Raw genomic sequence first — 11,763 nt, forward strand, 5'->3', positions numbered from 1 at the left:
TATTTTGTATATTTTCTTTGGGACTTCTGTTCTCTAATGAAGTTGTAAAAGTCAGATGTCATATATGCAGTATGAATTTTGGCAACAATAAAGAAGGTTTCTTTTAAGTGGATTGGATACTGGAATTAGGTTCCAGACAGTTCCACAGATTGGAACAACAAGATTAGGCACCAAATTAACTTTTATGAGGAAGAAAGGATAAAACAGAATGTGAAAGAAATTTGTGGTAATTTCTTTAGTTAATCTTTTCCTTGTATAGTTCATAAAAATTTTATTCATTTCCAAATGGGTATTTCAGTTTTTTCCTTGGCAGAATGAGGATTACAAATGTCTTAAAGAACCATTGGTCTAGGAAATGGTTTTAGAAACTAGGCAAATTATATTTGATTATTATTGAAAGGATTCATTATTTTTAGAAGTTAAAAATAGAAAAAGTTTGTATAGGTTTGAATTATGCATGAAAGAATACTTAGGTATTTTTCAATAAATTGTTCAATCTTGGAAACTATTAGAAAATGAGCAATTTAACATGTTTGATGAGCATGGAATAACATGTTTGAATAAGAAACATTTGCTCACCATGCTAACACATGCAGATTATTTTTAAGGAATTATTTTATCAGATTCACATAGTTTACATATTTTATCACACGTTTTAATGGAGATTATATTTTTGGAGTATACTTTTTGTTAAATAAAAATATATTTTAAGAATGCCATTTTTCAGAGAGGATTATATCCTGCTAACAGATTAAAGAAAGCAGGAAAGTGAGAAAGAAAAGAAGAAAGGAAAAGAAACTTAACCTTACAGTCTATGGGAAGAGCAACAATGAGCTCTAGTGGCAAGATGTTATAATGTCAAGCGTGGGTGAAATTCTGCAGTGATCATCTCCCTTCATACATTAGGTAAACATTTTCCAGTCATCAAAATGAAGATTAATTTGTGGAAATAAGCATTCCTCTAAATCAGAATCTCATTAACTTCCACACAATTTTAACCATATTTAACCATATCCATAATTTATAGTTTATCTATTATAGTTTTTACAAAACAGCATCAGCAAGATTATTTTATGTTTCAGATGACAGAATTTATACTGTATTCTCATGAAGTCATCCCCAGGTTAAACCTGGATTTTCAAAAACTATTGATTCATGTGTGAACACTTGATAATATATGTGTACCATCTCTTACTTCTGCTCTACCATCTGCTTCCTTCACATAAATGGGCAAAATATTTAAACAGGAAAAATGCTCCTTTTCTCTAACTCTGACAAAAATATGTTTTAACATTTTTAGTTAAGTACAGTGGTAATGTTCAACTATAACTTGATAAACGTACACCTGAAACCAGTTTAAAGAAGGCTTTATTTTTCATAACTTTGGACAAAAATGATTTTCTTTATTTTTATTGCTGCCCATTTATTTTAAGACTATTATAAACTAGCTGCTTCATCATAATAGCAACTATTTTGTACCTCCATGTAGAATGTTATACCTGTTTATTCATAGAATATATTTTAAGTATTAAAAACGCAGCAGGAACTGGGGCTAGTGTTGTGACACAGCAGTTTGAGCCACTGCTTTCAAAACTGGCATTTAATAGAGTGCTGATTGGAGTCCAATTACTTAGGTTATAATCCGGCGCCTGCTAATGCACCTGGGGAGGCAGTGAAGGGTATCCAATTGCTTGGGCCCCCGGCACTCATGTGATCCGCCTGGATGGGGCTTCTGGCTCTTGGCTTTAGCCAGACCCATCCCTGGATGTTGCAGTCATTTGGGCTGTGAACCAGTGGTTGGAAGATCTCTATATTTTTCTCTGTCTTTCCCTCGTTCTCTAAGACAGTCTATCAAATAAATTAATATTTTTAAAAATGTATACCAAGAACTATTAGATTTTAGGTGATGTTTACTCGAACGCTTCATTGGATTTTATCTGAACATCAATGCTTATTTCATTAACACTATTATTCTTACTTTCTGAAAGAAAATGCTAACGTTCAGAGAGGGTAAGTGAAACATAGTAAGTTTCTGATCTAATATGTTAACTCAGGTAATCTACTTTCACATCATGGCTTCTCTTTCTACCACACCTTAAACTGCTGTCTTGGTTCCTTTTCAGAGCAATTTATAATTGGTATAAAAATACAATTAGCAAATATAATTTATATTGCATCAAACTTTGCTATTTATAAACTGTTCTTACATATATTATTATACTTGATCCTTTCAGAGTAACCTTTGGAAGTAAGGTCAGGACATGTGTTTCACTTAAAAAATTTTTATTGTGAAATATCCACTGCTATTTAACAAAAAATAATGTAAATATTAATGTTCTCAGCTAAATTTAGTCATTCCACCATATGTATTAGCATCAAAATGTTATGTTATACATGGTAAATATACCCTTTTTGTTTGCCAATTTCAAAAATAAAGTCTTTAAAAATTTTAAACATAATTTATCTGATCTAATCACACAAAAGAAAATTACAATAGCCTTGATCCTTGAACAAAACATAGCTGCACCTGCTGATCTGAGAAAGAGGAAAATGCAGTAGGGAACTTAGTCGTAAGGGTATGGCATTTTGTTCACATTTCTTTCCAAGACTCCAATTGCAGGTCTAAATTGAGGATTTTGATCATATGCAAATAGAAGGAATTTTGCATGTGGGCAGTTCTGCCATATGGGATAACAGCATGGGGCACATGACAACTACTTCCCACTGGACAAGAAGGTAGAGAACTGTTTAATACCTGCTAAATACATCAATTAAAAATCCTTACTACTTGTAAAAAAAATGCCATTTAAGAATCACGTTATTTCACAGCTGTTACATTACTTTCCCTACAGAATTACAGAACTACAAATCCCACATCAGCTAAGTCTAGAGAGATTACTTGTCATGTATTGCCCAACAGGCATATTGTATCCCAGAAATCCTTCTGGACCATTTTTGTGACTAGCCATAAATTAGCTTCTAGGTCAACACACTTACATAATTTTGCATAATCAAATTTTGTATAAAATAAACATATAAAGAGGAACAATAGTTGAAGTCCAAGCTCAGTAAGTGTAGTACGGTTTGTAGTTTTTCATTCTCACACAGCCTTCTCAGTTCTTACTTGAAAGCTTTCATTGGAAAGAAGTTTGCCACTGCATAAACAAAGTATAGGAAAGGTATCTTAAGCATCATTTCCGAATCACCAGCTTGCTTTTTGTTGTTCACCATCAAACAGTTTTGAACAACTACTCTGCATGTGGTCCCATGCTGAGTGGTGGAGGTTACCTGATGTGCTTTCTTTTCATGTCTTCAGCAGCTCACCAAGAAACATAGAATCTAGGTAGGAGAAGGGTCAAACAAATACATTGAAAACTTTGTAAGGCAGTTTCTCTTTCTCATTCAACAAATTTGGATGAGTCATTTACTTCTTTACATTTCTGTAAAACCATGATTTATTTTGTAATGATTTATGCAAATTTATTCATTTTCAATCAGAAAATATTCTAGTCATCATTGCTGTTTGATATTAACTTTATTTCTTTTCTTAAGATTTATGTTATTTATTTGAAAGGCAGTGTTGAAGGGAGAGGTAGAGACAGATATCCTCCATCCACTGATTCACCCCCAAATGGCTACAATGACCAGAGCAGGGCCAGGATGCAGCCAGGAGCTTCATCTGGTCTGCCACATGGGTGCAGAGGCCCAAGGACATGGTCCATCTTCCACTGATTTCCCAGGCACATTAGCAGGGTGCTGGATTGGAAGTAGAGCAGCTGGAACTCCAACCAGTCCCTATATGGGATGCCAGCATCCCAGGGAATGGCTTTGCCTGTTATACCACAGTGCTCAGTTGTTTAGTAAATTCCGAAGGATCACTTACTAGTCAATATAACTGAATTTAAGAAGAAGAAAATACATTTTATGTTTTTGACTGCTCACAGCTGGGTATCATTGAAGAGTTTAAGTGTGAAATTGATGGAATTAGAGAATACCTGGAGTGAGGATGTTTCTATAAGAGATAAGTGTGTGAGTCTGAGTGGAACAAGTTGGAAAGAGTGTCCTAGTGTGAATGGGCACTGTTTAATCAGCTGGGGTCTGGATAAAACAAACACCGAAGGCAATTGTTCTCTCTCCTCTGAGGCCTGGGATAGGTTACCTTTACACTGCCTTGGACATGAGAATTCCAGGCTTTCTGGTATTTGGACTCCAGGATTAATGCCATTGGTCTCCTGGGTTCTCAGATTTTGGGTCTCAGACCGCGAGTTATACACGAGCATTTCTGGTTCTGAAGCCTTCATATTTGGACTGTATCGTACTATTGGTTTCCTGAAATCTCTTGCAGGTGACTTATAGGGGGACTTTTGTGCCTCCATAATCATGTGAGCCAACCCCCTTAATAAATCTCTCATATATCTCTATGAATAGCCTATTGGTTTTGTCTTTCAGGAGAACCCTGGGTAATATAGTGCATTATTATGTAAATATCACCCTTGCCATTACCCTGGCATTATTGTTGTCTTGCTCTTGTATTCGTTCTCTATCTCATTTTCTTAATTTTTTTCACTGATCAAATTCTTTTTTTTTAAGATTTATTTTATTTATTTGAAAAAGTTACAGAAAGCGGTAGAGACAGCAGAGAGGTCTCCCATCCGCTGGTTCACTCCCCAGATGGCTGCAACAGCCGGAGCTGTGCCCATCCAAAGCCAGGAGCCAGGAGCTTCCTCCAGGTCTTCCACACAGGTGCAAGGGCCCACGGACTTTGGCCATCTTCCACTCTATCCTAGGCCATAGCAGAGGGCTGGATCATAAGAGGAGCAGCTGGGACTAGAACTGGTGTCCATATGGGTTGTAGGCGCTTCAGCCAGGCCTTTAACTCACTATGCCACAGTGCCAGCTCCTCACTGATCAAATTCTAATCTTTTCTAAGTTAGTAATTCTAAACATATGATATTAGAGATGGTCAAATTTTACTTCTACACTGGGTAACCTTACTTCAGTAGCTTCTGCAATGATACTTCATCACTTCTTTATAATGACCATTTGAGAAAGAAAGGACAAAATCTTCTAAAGCTTAGCAATATATGACTGCTGTGCGTATCATGAGTCTGTCTCAAAAATGTTTTTTTTTTAATTAAGTATATAAACCTGACATTTTCAGGAACAGAATTTACTCAGTGCAACTAAATCTTTTTATAATAAATTTAAAATATTATTGCTAAAATTATTATTATTGGATATTACAATCATACTCTTTTATCATATTGTTAAAATTGTCATAACAAGTATGAAGAAATGATGGCAAAAGTTAATACATGCAATTCTATTTAGACAGCACATATGTGAATTGAGTATTCAAAAATTCTCTTTCTTTGCTTTCATTCCACCGTAAATCAGTTTATTTTTACAAAATATAATCAGTGTTAACAAACTATAGGTACTATGTGCTCACCACAATGCTCTTTGCTCCTTGGCAAACACAATGCTTTACTCAGAACTGTGGAAGTTCTAATCGCTCTAATACACTGATTTGTTTTTGTTATACTAGAATTAATCTCTTCCTTGCTTCCCACAGCAAGGAATGAAGTGATGCTTCTTTTGGAACTCTAAGAAGTTGACTTCTTCCAGGTGTATATACAAGTTAGTGATTTTTTTTTAAAGATTTATTTTTATTGACTTGACAGGCAGAGTTATAGAGAGGGAGGTCTTCCATCTGCTAGTTCACTCCCCAAATGGACTCAACTGCCAGAACTGGGTCAGGCTGAAGCCAGGACTGAGGAGATTCATCTGTGTCTCCCACATGGGTGCGGAGGCCCAATCACTTGGGCCATCTGCTGCTGCTTTCCAAGGTGCATTACCAGGGAGCTGGATCAGAAGTGGAGCATCTGAGACATGATCCAGCACCCATATGGGATGCTGGCATCACAGGCCGCAGTTTTACCTGCTATAGCACAACACTGGCCGCATCGTTCATGATTTTAAAGAGCTGGATTTTTGGTAGCTGGTATTATGGTGTAGAGGGTTAAGCAGCCACCTTCATTGTGGCAACCCGAATGGGTGCCAGGTAGTGTCCTAGCTACTCCACTTCCAGTCCAACTTCTTGCTAATGGCCTGCGAAAAGTAGTGGAAGTAGTGGAAGATGACCCAAGTGTTTGGGCCCCTGCCACCCACACGGGAGACCTAGATAAAGCTTCTGGCTTCAGTCTGCAACAGCTCCGGCCATTGCTGCCTTCTGGGGAGTCAATCAGCAGATGGAAGATCTCTCTCTTTGTCTCTCTGGCTCTGTCCCTAACTCTGACTTTCAAAAAAATAAAAAATAAAGATCGCAAGAGGTATTTTTGAAAGTTTTATTCTGAACTACCTACTCTGCAAAAGATACTATGTTAGTTGGTCACATGGCAAAATTATACTGTCCCATACACCATCATCTCTAATATCAGATCAATACATAATCTAGGTATCACTTCAAAATTTACCTAACTGGATAAAAGATCTAGAAATAAATACCAAAATTCCAGCAACAGAAAATATAGCATGTAGAGTATATTTTTGTTCATCTCAAGAGTTCTTCAAATATATATAGAAATTAAAATTAATGTAAATTGTGAGGCACTGTACTATTAATAGTTCAATAGGACTGAGTGTGAAAGTAGTGATCTATCAAGCAATAAAAATCTGCCAGTTCATTTTAATTGATAGTCTCCAACAAAGTTTTCGAGGGCATCTTTAGTGGTTTGTACATTCTTTAAGCTAGACCATTTGAGTCAAGGCATTGAGATTTAATAGTAAAAGTTTGAGTATGCATTTTCTTTTTATCTCATGACATCAATGAAGATTCATTCTCTGGAGGGATAGAGACTTTCAAACCATTTAATGCTAATAAAAGTATAAATCTGTAATTAGGGAAGTTAAATTTTAGATTAAACTAGTAATACATATTTAAAGACATATCCTAAGATCCCTCCTTCTTTTTTATAATTGGAAGTTTTAGGAATTTCAGTATTGAAATTTTCAGTATGGTTTGATTTCTCTGAACATCCTCCTACCCCTCATTAGACTCCTTATCATACTGTTGGCATTTACACTATTAATTTAAGATGGAAGAGACAAACTTCTTCCTAAAGAGTTGAATGCTTGAACTTGAGACATGACATGCCTAGTTCAAATCGCAGCTGTTCTGCAGTTCTGATCCAGCTTCCTGCTAATGTCCCTAGGAAATTATGACTCATGTTTTGGCACCTGCCACCCATGTGGGAGAATGAGATGGAGTTCCTGGCTCCTGGATTTGGCCTGGCCCATACCTGGCTTTTGCAGAAATTTACTGAGTGAACTAGAGGATGGAAAATCTGTCTGAGGCTGGTGCAGTGGTGCAGCTGGTTAAAGCCCCGGCCTGAAGTGCCGGCATCCCATATGGGTGCCCGTTCTAGTCCCGGCTGCTCCACTTCTGATCCAGCTTTCTATTATGGCCTGGGATAGCAGTGGAAGTTGGCCCAAGTCCTTGGACCCTTGCACCCTTGTGGAAGACCTGGAGGAAGCTCCTGGCTCCTGGCTTCAGATAGGCTCAGTTCTGGCCATTGCAGCGATTTGGGGTGTGAACCAGCAGATGGAAGACCTCTCTCTCTCTCTCTCTACTTTTCTCTGAGACTCTGTCTTTCAAATAAGTAAAGATAAATCTTAAAAAAAAAGAAAATCTCTGTCTCTTCCTCTCTCATTATCCTCTCTGTCTTTCAAATAAATAAATAATCTTTAAATAAAAACAAGAGAATATCATCTGGTAATGTGTTTTCACAAAAGCACAAACTCAACACCTAATATTCACGTGTTCAAATCTTGAAGTTATTTTTTCTTCCTCAAATATTTTACATAACAGTCACCATATTTAAACTCAATTTGACATTTCCATTAAGACATGACTAACTTGTAAGTTCTCTGTAGTTCCCAATGTTATCAAATGGACTTGAAAAGCTGGCCCATAGAAGACTACTTTCACTGTTACAAAGGGAGTTGAGTGTGAGAATGTCATTGCCAGATGGTAAATAGCATCTTCCTGAACTATTGTTCTCTCAGGCTTTCGACAGGTGGTTGGTGATATGTATTCAACCAAAACAGCAACAACAAAATTTCACACTGACTGCAGAATACCAGAATTATTTTAGGCTTTAAAGAGAGTTTCAGATAGAATTAGATCAGTTTATACTACAGGTCATGATAAGTATCGCTGCCTTTTAAAGAAGGAAACTAAAATAAGTGGTTCTTGATTTGGTGACTTGCTAATATCAATATTTTCACCCTGAGAGACTAAACAGACCTCCTATGGTTGTCAGTGATCTTTAATAGAGTGCATAACCTGATACCTTAGTAATTGCTCAAGGAAGTGGTTGAATAAACCAAAAATGGACATATAAGCAAAAGGCTCAATAAATTTTTACCACTCATGAAATTATTTGTCCAAGGAACTTTTAGTTTATTTATTTTTCCCAGCTTTCTGATAAGTGAAATAGACAATATGTCTATCTCAGAGTGAATGTTAGTTAGACTTAAAGAAAAAGGTATGTGAAAACACTTATCAGATAAAAAAGGTGACAAGGTCATTGGGATAGCTGCAAAAATATTATTATATATTTCTTAAAAGAAAAGATTTATTTGAAAGGCAGAGTTAGAGTGGGAGTGACAGAGAGAGAGTCTTCCATCCTCTGTTTCACTCTCTAAATGGGTGTAACAGCTGAAGCCAAGAGCCAGGAGCTTCTTCTGCATCTTCCATGTGGGTGTAGGGGCCCAAACACTTTGTCCTCTACTGCTTTCCCAGGTGTTTTTGCAGGAAACTGTACCAGAAGTGGAGCCCCTGAGATTTGAACCTGTGCGCATAAGGCAATGGCTTTACCTGCTACACCAAAGTGCTGCCCCCATTATATATTTCTTAAAATGTGGAAGTAAACATTTAATATTAGAAAAAATACATTTTAATCATTTAAAAATTAACATAAGATTTAAGGCCTTTAAACATTAGAATTGGTAGTATTTATAAAACTTATAAAAGTTGGACATGCAAAATTTAGAGGAGGAAAAATTAGAACAGGTAATAATGGCATTTGACTTTGCACATCCCTGGAGTAATGTCACAAGTCTGACATCGTTAAAAGCTAAACAGAGAAAAACACAGAGCAACAGTTTTAGAATATAAAGTTGAGAAAACATTAAGTGTGTAAAGCAACACCGTTTTTCTTAATGCTGGGCATGTTTCATAAAGATACAAAGTAATTAATGAAAAGTCCTTGAAAACAATTTTAGAACAAAAGCATTAAAGGATTTGAGTGATTTTGGAGTCCATCTCTAATAGAGACAGGTATTGAAAATGGAGCTCTTTGAGAATCTAGATCACTGCAGTATTTTATTCTATTTCTCTACAGTGACTATTGAAAATAAATCACATTTAGATGTCATTTTAATCTCTTCTAATACCAGTAGTGAATAAAGAAAAAATAATTTGAATCCTTTTTGTTTTTAAAATATGTGTGGGCAAGGGGAGGGTTGCGGGTGAGAGGGACGTTATTGGGGGGAAGCCATTGTAATCCATAAGCTGTACTTTGGAAATTTATATTCATTAAATAAAAGTTTAAAAAAAAGAAAAGGGGGTCAAAGAATAATAAAATTAAAATATTAAAAATAAAAAAATATTTGTGTGGTAGAATGGAAATTAACTCAAATAAGTATATAAGATAATTCCAAAGTGTGATTAGTTGTATGTGTGAGATTTGGAAGAGCCATGAAATAAAGTGGGAATGGAATTATCTGTGTGGAAGGTATTTGATGGCTGCATTAGCAAGGATGATTAAACAAAATCCTTAAGGAGCTGGAGTTTGTGGCATGGTGGCTTAAGCTGCCACTGAGTCCTCGACATCTCATATGGACATCAGATCATGTCCTGCCTGCTCCACTTGTATTTCAGCTCCCTGCTCATGTGCCCGGAAAAGCAGCGAAGATAACCCAAGTACTTGGGACCTTGCCAATCTTGCAGAGACAGAAACTGCTAGATCCTGTCTGATGTAGCCCTAGGTCTCATTTGGGGAGTGAACCAGTGGATGGAAATTGGGCTTTCCCTCTCTTTCTTTCTCTAACTCTGCCTTAGGGAAAAAAAAATGATTCTTTAAACAAATAATTAAAATTTAAGTAAAATTTTAGCCTGAAACAAAAAAAAAATAGTATAAGCAGCCATGGTAAATCCAGAGGAAATGCCTTTCAAGGTGAGAGAACAGAATGTTGAAAGGACCAGAACATAAATGAGGTTGTTATAGTCAAGGAAGAAATAAGGTAAAAATATGTAGAGTGCAACAGATGGAGGGGCAGTATGAGATGAATTTGAAGAAGTGGACAGAAATCAGACCACGTGTGACCCTGCTTAGCAATTTTACATTCCATTTTATTTTGTGATGGGAACTTAATATGTCTCTGCAGATGTCCCAAATACTTGGGCTATCTTCCTTCAAGGACAAGTACAAGCAGATCTTCTTGGGGGGCGTGGATCGGCATAAGCAGTTCTGGCGCTACTTCGCCAGTAACCTGGCCTCCGGTGGGGCAGCTGGGGCCACCTCCCTCTGCTTTGTCTACCTGCTGGACTTTGCCAGGACCAGGTTGGCTGCCAATGTGGGTAAGGGTGCCGCCCAGCGTGAGTTCAGTGGTCTGGGCAACTGTCTGACCAAGATCTTCAAGTCTGATGGCCTGAGGGGTCTCTACCAGGGTTTCAATGTGTCTGTGCAAGGCATCATTATCTACAGAGCTGCCTACTTCAGAGTCTATGATACTGCCAAGGAGATGTTGCCTGACCCCAAGAATGTGCACATTATCATGAGCTGGATGATTGCCCAGAGCGTGACGGCGGTGGCCGGGCTGGTGTCTTACCCCTTTGACACTGTTCGTCGTAGGATGATGATGCAGTCTGGCCAGAAAGGTGCTGACATTATGTACACGGGGACAGTTGACTGCTGGAGGAAGATTGCAAAAGATGAAGGAGCCAAGGCTTTGTTCAAAGGTGCTTGGTCCAATGTGTTGAGAGCCATGGGTGGCACTTTTGTATTGCTGTTGTATGATGAGATCAAAAAATATGTCTAATGCAGTCAAAAATCAAGTTCGTTGATTCACAGGGAACTTGGATCACCAGTTCACAGATCCATTACGTGGTTAAATAGACAATTCTGGGGGGAAGTAAAAAGATCTGAAATACCAGACTGAAAGGAATACCTCAGAAAAAAACTGCTTCATTAAGTGTTCGTTGACCCACAAATGTATTTTGTATTTATTTTACATTTGAATCCCCACAGCAAATAGCAAATAACTTATCATACTTGCATGATTGTCTGAAGAATTAATAATGAAGAAATAACTGAATGTAAACATCAATAAAGATCACTTAATGCATCTTATCCAAAAAAAAAAAATATAGTCAATGGAGGTTAACACCAGCTAGTCAATTGTAGTTCAATAAAATCTGTATTTTCTCTCATTTTTATTTCATAATTGATCAAATCTTTTCTACATGGATGTGAAGAAGTAATTTAAAATATTGTAATTTTGTCTGCGCATGTGGGAAGATGGCCAAGAAGATTCTCAAATCTGTGCTGTTTGTGTGTATAGTAAAATGTTGTTGCAGAAGCTGTTTTCAAAAAGCTTGTAACCAGTTAATACATTCTATACAGTATGGCTGTTATCACTTAAGAGATAGGAAACCTCCTGTCTATCGAAAGCAGGCATGTTGTACCCAGGAACCAC

General features: G+C 37.0%; 1 pseudogene across 1 annotated transcript; it reads left to right on the forward strand.

Annotated features, from left to right (window-relative positions):
* The first annotated feature begins 10,440 nt into the window (after window positions 1–10,440).
* On the forward strand, window positions 10,441–11,426 carry LOC100339730 (ADP/ATP translocase 1 pseudogene; annotated as a pseudogene). The gene has a single exon (XR_016212629.1). The product of XR_016212629.1 is annotated as an ADP/ATP translocase 1 pseudogene (transcript).
* The last annotated feature ends 337 nt before the right edge of the window (window positions 11,427–11,763 follow it).

Source organism: Oryctolagus cuniculus, chromosome 9 (genome assembly GCF_051225735.1).
Source record: "Oryctolagus cuniculus isolate XC-2025 breed Fujian yellow rabbit chromosome 9, ASM5122573v1, whole genome shotgun sequence".
NCBI lineage: Eukaryota > Metazoa > Chordata > Mammalia > Lagomorpha > Leporidae > Oryctolagus > Oryctolagus cuniculus.